At 43.8% G+C, this 15,193-nt stretch overlaps 1 protein-coding gene across 1 annotated transcript in view; it reads right to left on the bottom strand.

Annotated features, from left to right (window-relative positions):
• The window catches only part of LOC126188471 (mucin-5AC), a 112,569-nt gene that overhangs the window by 62,173 nt on the left and 35,203 nt on the right, over window positions 1–15,193 (bottom strand). The window lies entirely within an intron of this gene.

The following is a 15,193-nucleotide window of genomic DNA, read 5'->3' as shown; positions in this document are numbered from 1 at the left end:
GTAAGAACTGAGGGTAGGGGGCGCAGACCCCACGATGCCATGGAGCCAAGTTGTTAACAAGGCACTGTGCAAGCTGGTGGAGGCTGCATAATGGGGTGGCTGCATAATGGTGTGGGCTGTGTTTACGTGGAATGGACTGAACTCTCTGGTCCAACTGAACCCATCATTGACTGCAAATGGTTACGTTCGGCTACTTGGAGACCATTTGCAGCCATTCATGGACTTCGTGTTCCCAAACAACGACGGTATTTTATGTATGATAATGCGCCATGTCACCGGGCCACAGCTGTTCGTGTTTCGTTTGAAGAACATCCTAGAGAGTTCGAGTAAATGACTTGGGTCCCGGGTTGCCCAACATGAATCCAATCGAACATTTATGGGACGTAATCGAGGGGTCAGTTCGTGCTGCAGAAGCAACACAGTCGCAATTATGAGCGGCTGTAGAGGCAGGGGCTCAGAACGTACTTCTGCAGTGGTCTTCCAACAGTTTGTTGATTCCATGCCATATCGAGTTGCTGCACTATGCCGTGCAAAAGGACAAGATATTAGAATGTATTCCATGACTTTTGTCATCTCAGTGTAAGGTTGTAGGCCGTCGTTGCCATTAAAGAAACTCTGTTATTTTGGAGTATCACATGTTCCACAGTAAAAGAACTGTTTCAATGTACAGGGCATTTCACAACGTTCTGACAATTTCAAATTTGAATAACACGTAAACTAATCGCGACATTTCACACAAGGGACAACAATTATTCAAGTTTACTTATGAAATACTACATTGGAAAAATTACCATTCGCGGCTCCACAAAAATCGAGGTGTATCACGCAGTTGTTGAAGACATCTGTCGTAACTGCTGGAGGAATTCTGGAAATTTCATTGTGAATGTGATTTTTTGACTGTTGAAAGCTTTTCGAGCTGTCGGAATACACTCTCGCCTTCAAATAATCTCATAGGTAAAAGACTGGCACGGTTAAATCAAGGGAGCAAGGCGGTCATTAAACACTTCACGGTGAACTTGCAAGGTCTTGTTGGATTTGTGGCATGTTGAACGTCTTGTTGGGACGTTTTCGTAACGAACGACGAGGGTCTACCTGTAAACTGCTATGCACACGTTCGATGTTCTAGGGCAGTGTTTTTCAACCTTTTTCAATACGCGACCCCCTTTCCAAGTAAAAATATTCTGGCGACCTCCAGAACCATAATAAAAGTATGTCAGCGATTTCAAAGGCAACGTATTTAATTAACTTTCTATTGATACTATACTGATCGAGAAATCAAGTGCAATGTGAAAAGAGGTCGCAGTGCTCTACGGGCAGAGATATAATTATGTTCTTTGCCCTGGTAGAGGCGTGGGGGTGAGAAGGAGTCAGCGGGGGCATAGTCGCGCGTTTTCGGTCACTACAATCAGTTGTCCGAGTACGCCAGCAAGTATGGACACGATTATTGACTTCGAGCTTCGCTCTGAGCGAGCATAAAATGGACAAGTTTCTTTCCTCCTGCGACCGCATCCCCCTGAGAAAGATTTTGCGACCCCCCAGGGGGTCGTGGCCCACACGTTGAAAAACACTGTTCTATGGAATTCGGACGGTTTTTCTAGATCCGATTGACTTTCGATTGGATGCATTGGCTGTTGTACGGAAGTGTCTTACCCAATTCAGTACTGTTATAGGAACAGGTGTTGGATATCGCTGCTGAATCTTTAAATGCTTACGAAAGGCATGTTGCACGCGCACGATAGATTCGCCCTAGCGAGTAGCACTCTATTGCGAATGCACGGTATTTTTTCGACTAGTATGAAATGATTACTGCCCTGCATATGGGGGAAATGTATCCCTTCACACTACTAATAGACGGCGCCACAGTCACTGTATTTTTTTAAAGCGTGCTTTACTCAAATTTTGACTTCGTTATAACACTGTGAAACACGCTGTACAAGATGGTGCACGACGGTCGAAGTGAGACTTAACTGTCTACATGTCGTATAAATAGTTCTAAAATATATAGCTTTTTATTCACCATAAAATTCTGTACTTGAGAAATTAACGAGACATTCCAAATAACATTAATATATTGTACAGAACTTAATTGTGTAGTACGCGAAATATTTTACAAATGCTGTACAAAACACAACGTCATATCTAATAACTGTAGAAAATGGCGGAAACTGCCTACGGCTGTCTCTAGTGCACTTTTCTTCTTGTGATTCTGAAATCAGTCAATAGACTGAAGTACCGACCAAAGAACATGATGGGTTCCTTGCTACACTATCCTGCAGGTACAACACTATCCCCTTTACTTAATGTCGTTGTCCTACAGCTAGACATATGTTAGAATACTAGTGTCGTGGTATATAAAGTTGGGGGAATGCTGCCTTAACAAGTTTTTCTCATCTTCTCATATTATGTACGCTGTAATGTCCAGACATCATCGGAGCGAGCCGTGAGTACGGCGATACAACCGTTTCACCTGAGTTATAAACTCATTAGACTACAGCAAAGAACGTGTGATTACAGACAGTGGCTGCCGAAGTAATGGAATTCGGGTACAGAAATATGCGATCTTATACGCCCCCTACAACGGATATACGAGTAATTGATGATAAACTCTGGCCATGTCGACTACAGGACTAGTCCTGGTATTTCAGAGTGGACTGCTAAAAGTGATAAATTCTATACTGTCTCGAAAGTGAAGCCACAACTGTTACTGAGTAAGTCCATTAAGTGGATTTCAGTAGCTTCCTTGATGATTATATCCAATAAGAAAGATGTGGATTCCAGAACTCGAACGTTATAATTGTCCATTGATATCAATACAATGTCTGACGGCTGGAAATTTATCAGGCTGTATGAACAGCCTTCTGCTACAGGCAGACAAATGAGTGGTAGCTGCACTTCAAAGAACTTTGAACTGTGATTGACGTCCGAACAACAGGGACTTATAAGCATTGAAGATAGAAAATAGTGTTTTGAGAATGGCTAGCTACTAGCCGAAATGTGGATTTGCGTAATAAAATCTAAAAAAGGACGACTGATTGCTGCACTCTATAATTTATAAGTCCCTGAGTGCACCCACTTTCCGAATGGAAGGCAGCCTGAGGTTCTTAAATCACTTGATTGCTGGACTCTTTACTTCTGAACTGCCAGAAATTGGAAGATTTTAGGCTGCTAATGCTTTGCGTATGACAACTGCCATCAGTAATAATAATTCAGATTGACGAAAAGTTCGTAGTGTTTTTGTTTACCCCGTTGGTACTCCGGATGCTATGGATTTATTTATCGATTGTCATTTTTCATTTGTAGCTCACTGTTGCTATTTGAGTTTACATTTTTTCATTTGGCGATAGTGAGTGGACTCTTGGACGCTACAAAATGGAGTGCCAAGTGAAGAAATCGGAGTACTTTCGACATATTCTTCTTTCCGAATTCAGTAGAGGGGTGACAGCAGCGGATGGAGAGACAGACATCTGCGCCGTTAATGGGGGTTATGCCATTGGACATAGCACGGCAAGAAAATGGTTTTCTCGTTTTAAGAAGGATCTCTTTTGACATTAGTGACTTTTCACGTTTAGGAAGACCTTCGGAGTTTGATGAAGATCGCTTAAACGCATTAATCCATAATGATCCACGTCAGTGTTCTCGAAAACTGGCAAATTTGGTGAATTGTGATCATTCCACTATCTTTCAACATTTACATGCAATGGGGAAGGTTAAAAAATTGGGTGTATGGATACAGCGTGCTCTCAGTCAAAATTACAAATATCAGCGAGTGGCCTTATGTACCTCTACTGGTGACGCTAATGGCGTCTTTATGCTAAGGTAAGGAATAGAAAGGTATGGTTGAGCCGAAACAGAGCAGCAACTCCTCGCACAAAGATCTGCGCGCATCCACAGAAGATACTGTTACTAATGTGGTGGGACAGCCACGGTGTGGTGTACTACGAACTGCTTCCCCGAGATGTAATAATCACTGCTGACTTTTACTGCCTACAACTGAGACGCCTTGCAGACGCAATGCACGAACTACGACCAGGAAGACTGCGTTAAGTAATGCTACTTCACGATAATGCTCGCCCGCATTCTACTAGACCGACAGAAAAATACTACACAGGAGTTGGGTTCGGAAGTCATTCTGCTCCCACCTTGTGTCCTCAGATTTTCACCTTTACCGCTCTCTATCGAACAACGTTCAAGGAACTTCTTTTCAGGATCAAAATGCGCTTCGAACATGGCTCTACGAGTTCTTTATCTCAAAACTATGTGATCTGTGCAGTCGCGGAATCGAAAACTTTCTCCAGCATTGATAACCTGTTGTAAATAGTGAAGGAGAATATATCATTGGTGACAAAAGTCTCTGTTATTAACCTTATGGAAAAAACCCTGCGAACTTATGCATCAACCCAATAATAATGCTGTGTAGACCCTACAACAGGGTGGTAGCGACTAGCTTGTTTATCCATTGCTAAGAGAATAATGAGAACATTTATGGTCCATTTTGGGAACTACCTACAACTCGGAGAAGGCATTTTAATGAGATATATAAGCTATGTCATGTAGATATCTCAGTTTTAGTATCAAAGATGCTTGGTACAAAGTAGAAAGTATGTGTGTAGTGGGTGGAATATCTCAGAAAGAAGACGTCCTCTTTTAGAATACTGCTGTGCGGTGTGGGATCATTACCAGATAGGACTGACGGAGTACATCGAAAAAGTTCAAAGAAAGGCAGCACGTTTTATATTATCGCGAAATATGGGAGAGAGTGTCACAGAAATGATACAGGATTTGGGCTGGAAATCATTAAAAGAATGGCGTTTTTCGTTGCGAAGGAATCTTCTCACGAAATTCCAATCACCAACTTTCTCCTCCGAATGCGAAAATATTTTGTTGACACCGACCTACATATTGTTGTTGTTGTTGTGGTCTTCAGTCCTGAGACTGGTTTGATGCAGCTCTCCATGCTACTCTATCCTGTGCAAGCTTCTTCATCTCCCAGTACCTACTGCAACCTACATCCTTCTGAATCTGCTTAGTGTATTCATCTCTTGGTCTCCCCCTACGATTTTTACCCTCCACGCTGCCCTCCAATATTAAATTGGTGATCCCTTGATGCCTCAGAACATGTCCTACCAACCGATCCCTTCTTCTGGTCAAGTTGTGCCACAAACTTCTCTTCTCCCCAATCCTATTCAATACTTCCTCATTAGTTATGTCATCTACCCATCTAATCTTCAGCATTTTTCTGTAGAACCACATTTCGAAAGCTTCTATTCTCTTCTTGTCCAAACTATTTACCGTCCATGTTTCACTTCCATACATGGCTACACTCCATACAAATACTTTCAGAAATGACTTCCTGACACTTAAATCTATACTCGATGTTAACAAATTTCTCTTCTTCAGAAACGCTTTCCTTGCCATTGCCAGTCTACATTTTATATCCTCTCTACTTCGACCATCATCAGTTATTTTGCTCCCCAAATAGCAAAACTCCTTTACTACTTTAAGTGTCTCATTTCCTAATCTAATACCCTCAGCATCACCCGACTTAATTCGACTACATTCCATTATCCTCGTTTTGCTTTTGTTGATGTTCATCTTATATCCTCCTTTCAAGACACTGTCCATTCCGTTCAACTGCTCTTCCAGGTCCTTTGCTGTCTCTGACAGAATTACAATGTCATCGGCAAACCTCAAGGTTTTTATTTCTTCTCCATGGATTTTAATACCTACTCCGAATTTTTCTTTTGTTTCCTTTACTGCTTACTCAATATACAGATTGAATAACATCGGGGACAGGCTACAACCCTGTCTCACTCCCTTCCCAACTACTGCTTCCCTTTCATGTCCCTCGACTCTTATAACTGCCATCTGGTTTCTGTACAAATTGTAAATAGCCTTTCGCTCCCTGTATTTTACCCCTGCCACCTTTAGAATTTGAAAGAGAGTATTCCAGTCAACATTGTCAAAAGCTTTCTCTAAGTCTACAAATGCTAGAAACGTAGGTTTGCCTTTCCTTAATCTTTCTTCTAAGATAAGTCGTAAGGTCAGTATTGCCTCACGTGTTCCAGTATTTCTGCGGAATCCAAACTGATCTTCCCCGAGGTCGGCTTCTACTAGTTTTTCCATTCGTCTGTAAAGAATTCGTGTTAGTATTTTGCAGCTGTGGCTTATTAAACTGATTGTTCGGTAATTTTCACATCTGTCAACACCTGCTTTCTTTGGGATTGGAATTATTATATTCTTCTTGAAGTCTGAGGGTATTTCGCCTGTTTCATACATCTTGCTCACCAGATGGTAGAGTTTTGTCAGGACTGGCTCTCCCAAGGCCGTCAGTAGTTCCAATGGAATGTTGTCTACTCCGGGGGCCTTGTTTCGACTCAGGTCTTTCAGTGCTCTGTCAAACTCTTCACGCAGTATCGTATCTCCCATTTCATCTTCATCTACATCCTCTTCCATTTCCATAATATTGTCCTCAAGTACATCGCCCTTGTATAGACCCTCTATATACTCCTTCCACCTTTCTGCTTTCCCTTCTTTGCTTAGAACTGGGTTTCCATCTGAGCTCTTGATGTTCATACAAGTGGTTCTCTTATCTCCAAAGGTCTCTTTAATTTTCCTGTAGGCAGTATCTATCTTACCCCTAGTGAGATAAGCCTCTACATCCTTACATTTGTCCTCTAGCCATCCCTGCTTAGCCATTTTGCACTTCCTGTCGATCTCATTTTTGAGACGTTTGTATTCCTTTTTGCCTGCTTCATTAACTGCATTTTTTATATTTTCTCCTTTCATCAATTAAATTCAATATTTCTTCTGTTACCCAAGGATTTCTAAGAGCCCTGGTCTTTTTACCTACTTGATCCTCTGCTGCCTTCACTACTTCATCCCTCAAAGCTACCCATTCTTCTTCTACTGTATTTCTTTCCCCCATTCCTGTCAATTGTTCCCTTATGCTCTCCCTAAAACTCTGTACAACCTCTGGTTCTTTCAGTTTATCCAGGTCCCATCTCCTTAAATTCCCACCTTTTTGCAGTTTCTTCAGTTTTAATCTACAGGTCATAACCAATAGATTGTGGTCAGAGTCCACATCTGCCCCTGGAAATGTGTTACAATTTAAAACCTGTTCCTAAATCTCTGTCTTACCATTATATAATCTATCTGATACCTTTTAGTATCTCCAGGGTTCTTCCATGTATACAACCTTCTATCATGATTCTTAAACCAAGTGTTAGCTATAATTAAGTTGTGCTCTGTGCAAAATTCTACCAGGCGGCTTCCTCTTTCATTTCTTAGCCCCAATCCATATTCACCTACTACGTTTCCTTCTCTCCCTTTTCCTACACTCGAATTCCAGTCACCCATAACTATTAAATTTTCGTCTCCCTTCACTATCTGAATAATTTCTTTTATTTCATCATACATTTCTTCAATTTCTTCGTCATCTGCAGAGCTGGTTGGCATATAAATTTGTACTACTGTAGTAGGCGTGGGCTTCGTGTCTATCTTGGCCACAATAATGCGTTCACTATGCTGTTTGTAGTAGCTTACCCGCATTCCTATTTTCCTATTCATTATTAAACCTACTCCTGCATAACCCCTATTTGACTTTGTGTTTATAACCCTGTAGTCTCCTGACCAGAAGTCTTGTTCCACCTGCCACCGAACTTCACTAATTCCAACTATATCTAACTTTAACCTATCCATTTCCCTTTTTAAATTTTCTAACCTACCTGCCCGATTAAGGGATCTGACATTCCACGCTCCGATCCGTAGGACGCCAGTTTTCTTTCTTCTGATAACGACATCCTCTTGAGTAGTCCCCGCCCGGAGATCCGAATGGGGGTCTATTTTACCTCCGGAATATTTTACCCAAGAGGACGCCATCATCATTTAATCATACAGTAAAGCTGCATGCCCTCGGGAAAAATTACGGCCGTAGTTTCCCCTTGCTTTCAGCCGTTCGCAGTACCAGCACAGCAATGCCGTTTTGGTTATTGTTACAAGGCCAGATCAGTCAATCATCCAGACTGTTGCCCTTGCAACTACTGAAAAGGCTGCTGCCTCTCTTCAGGAACCACACGTTTGTCTAGCCTCTCAACAGATACCCCTCCGTTGTGGTTGTACCTACGGTACGGCCATCTGTATCGCTGAGGCACGCAAGCCTCCCCACCAACGGCAAGGTCCATGGTTCATGGGGGGGCGACCTACATAGGGAGGAACGATCACCACGATAAAATACGGGAAATCAGAGCTCGTACAGAAAGATATAGGTGTTCATTCTTTCCGCGAGCTATACGAGATTGGAATAATAGAGAATTGTGAAGGTGGTGAATGTGGTTTGCAGAGTATCCATGTAGATGTAGATGTAGATGTAGATACATTAGTTTCACAATCTACGTTTGTTTGCGAGCATTTGAAAATAAATGTTACTATCGGTAACTTATGTTCTAATTAGTATTACAATCTTACGAAATAGTGATGATAATAATGATTTAAAAATAATTTTGTTCGTGACCGAAACACAAAGTCTTTCGTTTTTACGCCTCAGGTGGTGATTACCCCTCAGATTGGGAACCACTGGTCAAGATGAAACCCTCAATACATCTAAAATCAGTTCCATGCACTGGCGTCAAGGAAACTGATTATCGTTGATCTCAGTTTGACAGTGAACTTGACAGCAACACTTTTGTTGTGGCTGATTTCGATGTCGTAGAGTTTGCAGCGAATCGTGCCGAAAGCGTTCGGGGCAATCTCCGTGGCCGACACCCTAGGCGCGCTGTTGGTGCAGCGAGAGTACAATATGGGTCCCAGCACGGAGCCTCGCGGAATCCAGGCCACAGCATTCCTGGCCGCGCTAACATGCTTACCGCGAATCGGGAGTAGCTGCGTGCCACTAGCGTCAGGAGCGGATCAATTGGCGATGGATATCCGTGATGAGCTCTGAGCGGTCTTTGCATTTTTAACGAAGTACTCGATTCAGTCTTACTCATGTTTTTAAAACGTTTACAAGCAAGCTACATGTGCGTCAGAGCATTTCGGATTATTAATGTCGGGCCAGTTCTCAAATACAGCTTTGATAGTTAGACCGTTAAGACGACGGCTTTATAATGAGGTGAAAAATTCGTGAAATAGCTCCTAATATCGCGTCCGACATACTTTTGCCCAGCGTAGTGCGACAACTCGACGTGGCATGGACTCACAAGTCGTTGGAAGTTCCCTTCAGAAATACTACGCCATGCTGTCTCTGTAGACGTCCATAATTGCGAAAGTCTTGCCTGTGCCAGATGTTGTGTACGAACTGACCTTTCCATTATGTTCCCTAAATGCTCAATGTGATTCATCTCGGGCAGTGGGGTGGCCAAATCATTCGCTCGAACTGTCCAGAATATTCTCAAACCAATCGCGAACAATTGTGGGTCGGGTGACATGACATCGTTGTTTTGGAATATGAAGTTCAGAAATGGCTGCACTTCGTCTACAAGTAGCTGAATATCCAGAGGACCCAGTCCATTCCATAGAAACACAGCCAACATCGTTATGGAGCTAGTACCACCTTGCGCAGTGCCTTGTTGAGACCTTGGGTCCATGGCTTCGTGTGGTCTGCACCACACTCGTACCCTACCATCAGCTCTTACCAGCTGAAATCGGGACATTCGACTGGGCCACGGTTTTCCACTAGCCTATGGTGCAACTGTTATGGTCATGAGCCCAGGAGAGGCAATACAGGCGATGTCGTGCTGTTAGAAAAGGCATTCACATCGGTCGTCTGGTGCCACAGCCCATTAACGCCAAATTTCGCCGCACTGTTCTAACTGACAATGGTTCAAATGGCTCTGAGCACTATGGGACTTAACTTCTGAGGTCATCAGTCCCCTAAAACTTAGAACTACTTAAACCTAACTAACCTAAGGACATCACACACATCCATGCCCGAGGCAGGATTCGAACCTGCAACCGTAGCGGTCACGCGGTTCCTGACTGTAGCGCCTAGAACCGCACGGCCACTCCGGCCGGCTCTAACTGACACATTCGTAGTACATCTCACATTGATTTTTACGGTGATTTGGTTACTTCAAGCAGTGTTGCATGTATTTCAGTACTGACAAGTCTATGCAAACGACGCTGCTCTCAGTCGTTAAGCGAAGGCCGTCGGCAACTGCATTGTCCGTGGTGAGAGTTAATACCTGAAATTTGGCATTCTCGGTACACTCTTGACACTGTAGGTCGCAGAATACTAAATTCCCTAACGATTTCCGAAATGAAACATCCCATCCTTCTGGCTCCAACTATGAAACCGCGTTCATATTCTGCTAATTCCCATCGTGTGACCATAATGACGTCGGAAATCGTTTCACATGAGGAAATCTTTTCAGAAGAGTTAACTGAGGGCAAATGATAGCTCCATCAATACACTGCACTTATAAACCTTGTGTACGCGATATTACCGCCATCTGTACATTTGCATATTGCTATCCCATGACTTTTCTCACCTCAAACAAACAAAACACCGTCTGAATAGGCCTTAAAAACCCAATGGTACCCACCAATCACCCGTCACCCTCAGCCCTTGGGGGTCACCGGATGCGGATACGGAGGGACATGTGGTCAGCATACCCCCCCACCCCTACCCCCACCCCCCCTCCCCCGGTCGTTATGAGTTTTGTGACCTCAGTGTTTTACAATTTCGTAGTTATGATGTGTTCAGTGTGTGGCTTATGGCCCGTCACTCGAAGTATACGAGCCAAGTGCGTTGCTGGTGTGCTTCAACTTACTGAAGGAAGTAACTTACCCGACGTAAGTCGCAAACTGTGACAACAATCCCTTTTGAAGTCAAGCGTGGCGATCGCTCTGAGAAATTGATATTAATACATTTCTCGAGAGCCTCTGTGATGAAACTGTGAACGACCGCCGAGAAAACTCCAGTGCTGTCCAAGGCGATAGTTCTGTAACATGGTGTGTGTGAAGGCAGACTCTATACATTGAGGAGACAAAAGCCATTAGCTAACTATGTGCACGTATACAGACGGCGGTAGTACAGCGTATACAAGGAATATAACGGTAGCGCATTGTCGGAGCTGCCACTTATACTCAAGTGATTCATGTGAAAAGATTTCCGACGCGATGACGGCCGCAAGACGGGAATTGACTGAGTTTGAACGTGGAATGGTAGTTGGAGCTAGACGCAGTGGACATTCCCTTCGAAATCGTTAGAAGGTTCGATATTCCGAGACCCGTAGTGTCAAGAGTATGTCGAGAATAGTAAAATTTCAGGCATTACCTCTCACTACAGACAACGCAGTGGTCGACGCCTTCATTTAACGACCGAGAGCAGAGGCGTTTGCGTAGAGTTCTTAGAGCTAATGGACGCGCAACAATGCACAACATAACCGAAGAAACCAGTTTGAGACGTACGACGAACGTACTCGTTAGGACAGACCGGCGAAATTTGTCGCTAATGGGCTATGGCAGCAGATGACCGACGGGATTGCCTTTGCTAACAGTATGTCATCGCCTGCAAGGTCTCTCCTGGGCTCGGGACCATATCGGTTTGACCCCAGAAGACTGGGAAACCGTGGCCTGGTTAAATGAGTCCAGATTTCAGCTGATAAGAGCTGATGGTAGGGTTAGAGTGTGGCACAGACCATACTAAGCCATGGGACCAAGTTGTCAACAAGGCACTGCGCAAGCTGGTGGTCGCTCCAAAATTGTGTGGGCTATGTTTACATGGAAGGGACTGGGTCCTCTCGATGTTCGGGTGCTTGGATACCATTTGCAGACATTCATGGACTTGATGTTCCCAAATAACGATGAAATTTTTATGGATGACAATATGACATGTCATCGAGTAACAATTTTCCGGGATTGGTTTCAGAGACATTCTGACCAATTCGAGTGAATGATTTGGCCACCTAGATCGCCCGACATGTATCTCACGAACATTTATGAGACATAATCGAGAGGTCAGTTGGTGCAAAAAATACTGCACTGAGAACACTTGGCCGGCCGGAGTGGCCGAGCGGTCTGGAACCGCACGACCGCTACGGTCGCAGGTTCGAATCCTCCCTCGGGCATGGATGTGTGTGATGTCCTTAGGTTAGTTACGTTTAAGTAGTTTCAAGTTCTAGGGGACTTATGACCACAGCAGTTGAGTCCCATAGTGCTCAGAGCCATTTGAACCATTTTGAGAACACTTCCGCAATTATGGACGGCTATACAGACAGAATGACTTGATATTTCTGTTGAGGACTTTCAACAACTTGTTGAGTCTATGCCCCGTCGAGTTGCTGTCAAATGCCGGGCAAAAGGAGGTCTCCCATAACTTTTGTCACCTGAGTGTCTGCTACACAGCAGCATCCCCACAGTTCCAACAACGCAGACGGCAATTGGGACTCCTGTCAGCCACCAAGTTAAGGGAACCTGCCGACCATGAAACGAATTTTGAAGGAACGACCTACAGCTTTACACGAACTGACTCGTAAAGCTAATTATTTTGCTGTATTTTTCAGCCGTGTGTCACACTAATGGTGCCATAATCGGCTTTTACGCCTTACCAAGTCATCATCAGTTAGTGTGTTTAAAAAGAAAGCAAAAGTGGGTTATTAAAATACTACGAAACTAAATTAGAAAATCAAAATAACCTCCAAACACAGTACACTTTTGTAAACGTTACGGAGTAGGTTGTCAAAGTACAGCTGAAGAAGCCAGGAGAGGTCTCAAGCATACATTATTGAACTGCGATTGTTGCAACAGAAGGCTACGGTTGGCTACGTGTCAATAAAAAATTGATACATCTGAAATCGAAAATGCAAGAAAGAAAAGTTCACAAAATACGAGTTATCGGAAAAACCGTATTAGAAAGTGGCTATGAATGCAAAGAGAGCGTCATGAGAGATTTAAGCAAAGACAAAACCCTAGCTTGCAAACAAAAGCTGAACGGAAAGAAAGTGAGCGCGAGGAAAGAATAGAGAGGAGAGTCCAATAAATTTGAAAGTGAAATCTGGCCGACCCACTGACGTTTTGGTCTTTTGCAAAGTCAGTAAGCTGAACGAAATCATCTACTCATTCGGTTAGTAATCATACTGATACCGCAACGGAATTTGATAGAGAGAAGGCCGAGATACTGAATCCCGTCTTCCAAAACGGTTTCACCGCGGAGGATCGTCATTCGGTTTCTCCTTTCAATCATCACACGAACGCCGAAAAGGCAACTTTTGAGATACGTGATCGCGGAAGAGAAAAGCAACTACAATCGCTTCGTAGTGGAACGGCATCAGCACCAGATGAAATACCTGTAAGATTGTACAGAGATTACGCAAAAGAATTTTCTCCCCTTCCAGAGAAGTTAATCGTAGGTTGCTTGAGCAACGGAGAGTATTTAGCGATTGGAAAAAAAACCACAGGTCTTTTTCGGTTTGAAAAAGCGCCGTAAGACAGGTACACTGTTTCGGTGACGTCAGTCTGTTGTAGAATTATGAAAAATGTTTGATGGTCACCTACTGTGACGTTTTTGGTGAACGAAAATCTCCTCTGTAAAAACCAATATGGATTCCGCAAACAGACACATAGTGAAACTCAGCTCACAGTGTTCCTCTATGAGATCCACAGCGCTGTAGACATCGGCGCTTAGGTTGATGGCCTGTTCCTGGACTTCACAAATGTTCAAATGTGTGTGAATTCCTAAGATATCAAACTGATGAGGTCATCGGTCCCTAGACTTACCCACTACTTAAACTAACTTACGCTAAGAACAACATACACACCCATGCCCGAGGGAGGACTCGAACCTCCGGCGGGAGCGGCCGCGCATCCCGTGATATGGCGCCTCAAAGGGCACCGCCGCTCTGCGCGGCTCCTGCACTTCAGGAAGGCATTTGACAGGTCCCGCACTGCCGTTTAGTGAAAAAATACCAGCTTACCGAGTGCTGGACCAGTTTTAATACTGGATTCGAGACTTTCTTGCTGACAGAAGTCAACAAGTCGTTCTTAACGGAACAAAATCGAGGTAAAAGTAATTTCAGGAGTACCCCGAAGAACTGCCATAAGCCGATACTGCTTACAATGTACATAAATGACCTAACAGAAAGTGTGGGAAGCTCCGTGAAGCTATCTGCAGACGATGCGGTTGACTTTAGAAGGTCGTAACGGTAGAATACTACACCGATCTACGGCCACCCGTAGAGCAGGGCTTAACAACTGGCCGGTTTTGAGCGCGAGTACTCGCGTCTGCTCAGGCACGTGCTCGCGATCAGGTGCAAGGTCGCGGAGTATGGTGGGAGGGGAGGGAGGGGAAATGCGCGCGCACGTTTGAACAGGGCCGCAGCGTGCCTATTGAATTTGCGCCGACTGTGTAACGTTTAAAGTACTACGATCAGCTCTAACAGTCACTTCGCTGGTTAAGAATCATGTTAAGTCACCGTTGTGTAACCCCAACCATGGTTACGCAGTTCGACCCCCATTGGGATGAATTGTATCTGTTTACAGTAAAAGATGGTGTTGCAAAATGTTTAGTACGTCACAAAACGCTGAATTCTTTTAGGAAATTTAATTTGCAGCGACATTATATGTCGTATCACGCGAAAGACTACGGAAGTGGAAAATGTGATGGACCAGATCGTGCACAGGAAGTTATTAAACTTAAAAGGAAGCTATCTGAAGAAGATCTGGACGACGAAGAAAAATCAACTGAGGCAGCTCTCAGAGTGAGTTACAAAATTGCTTTGCTTTCAGCAAAATCCCTGCGCCGCTTCACTGATAGCGATTTAATAAAAGAATGTTTGGTAGTTGCAGCGGAACATTTGTGTCCATCTCAAGTTGAACAGTTTCGGATTGTGCCATTATCTAACATGACCATTATGCGTCGCATACAGGACATGGCAGACGACGTCCAGAGCCAGCTTGCAAATATCTGTAAAGATTTTATGGCGTATTCTCTAGCTCTGGACGAAAGTGTTGATATTACTGGAACAGCGCAGCTTGCCATATTTCTTAGAGGTGTTAATAGAGATCTTCAGGTGAGGGAGGAGCTCCTCGATGTAGTAGCCATGAAGAATACTACAGCCGGAGGTGATATTTTAAGTAGTGTTGAAAATATAGGATTGTCGTGGAATTCTTTAGTTTCAGTGTCTACAGACGGTGCACCAGCGATGACACGGAAAAAAATCAGGTTTCATTGCGCTGTTGAAGGAGAAAATGAAAAACT

The sequence above is a fragment of the Schistocerca cancellata genome, chromosome 5 (genome assembly GCF_023864275.1).
Source record: "Schistocerca cancellata isolate TAMUIC-IGC-003103 chromosome 5, iqSchCanc2.1, whole genome shotgun sequence".
NCBI lineage: Eukaryota > Metazoa > Arthropoda > Insecta > Orthoptera > Acrididae > Schistocerca > Schistocerca cancellata.
This window is presented reverse-complemented; position numbering and strand designations above follow the sequence as displayed.